Here is a 1,428-nt window from a genome sequence, read left to right on the forward strand (position 1 = left end):
TATATCAGGAATATTCTAATTTTACCCAAAATTGCCATCTTAAAGTACATTGGTGTAAACATACTTGCTCACACACATATTTTACCAGTAAATGAGGTGAGGACTACTGATGGAATATTTCATTACAGATAAGTAATATGAGTTGGAACTTTATAGCTGAAATGAAAAAGATCTCATTGATCCTAGAGAGCAATTTTCATATGTCACATCTGACAAAATGGAGAGCCAGAGAACTCACAAGGTTTACCTCAATCAAACAGCTTGGTATTTTCAAAAATAGAAATATATATGGAGCATCTACAATATGTAAGTCACTTTAATAGGTACTTATATGAACTTTATAACATCTAAAACTCAAGCATGTCCAGAATAAAGACATTAATATCATTGTACCTACTTAATTTTTCAGAATGTATTTCTCAAAGTGATTTAAGTGTCTTTCCTTGAGTCCCACATTCAGAAATGCCAGATTCTAAATAATTCACATTTCCAAAGGCAAAACTTGAATGAAGTCTTGACTCCTTTCTGAGAGTCTCATTTGACACTTTTTCTTTTTTCTTTTTTTTTTCTTTTTTTGCTTTTTAGGGCTGCATCTGTGGCATATGAAAGTTCCCAGGCTAAGGGGTTGAATGAGAGCTGCAGCTACCAGCCTACACCACAACCACAGCAATGGGGGATCTGAGCCACATTTGCAACCTACACAACAGCTCAAGGCAACGCAAGATCCTTAACCCACTGAGTGAGGCTAGGGATCAAACGTGCAACCTCATGGATACTAGCTGGGTTTGTTTACCCTAGCCACAATGGGAACTCCCTCAATTGACACTATTTTAAATAGCACTTTTAAAAATCCCTAAAACAAATGTACAACCCTTTTCCATTACTTTATTTCACTTGTCATATCAACTTTCATTTATATATATGAGAAAATATAGACGATGTGACCATCAAATAAATAATATCTCTCTTTTGTAGAATTTGACTATGTTAGTCTATGCATCAACAACATGTTTATGAAGCAGCAAACTATTTTGTCATGTTCAAATGGAAGCATATATAAAGTGATTATAAAAAATGATCTATTTATCCTTTATTCTTGTAAATGCTTTAAATGCATAGATAATATACTAATTACTTAGGTATAGATAACCTTGTATAAATCAAGGATAATTAGTGTTATAAAAATCCCAATTGGAAAAAAAAATTAGTATGCCCAATAGTTTTACTAGAACTTAATCAGAAAAAGCCTGTTTTGAAATAGTATAGGCAAACATGTCTTTACTTAGCTGTCACGACATGTTGTAAATTTAGCAGCTTGACCTTTTTTGACTACTCCACTGTTTAATCAAATTATTTTATTAATCTTAATATTGATGGTGTTACATACACGTGAGATAGCAGCTATGGCCAAAAAGGTCCTTAATGACT

Source organism: Phacochoerus africanus, chromosome 1, assembly GCF_016906955.1.
Source record: "Phacochoerus africanus isolate WHEZ1 chromosome 1, ROS_Pafr_v1, whole genome shotgun sequence".
Lineage (NCBI taxonomy): Eukaryota > Metazoa > Chordata > Mammalia > Artiodactyla > Suidae > Phacochoerus > Phacochoerus africanus.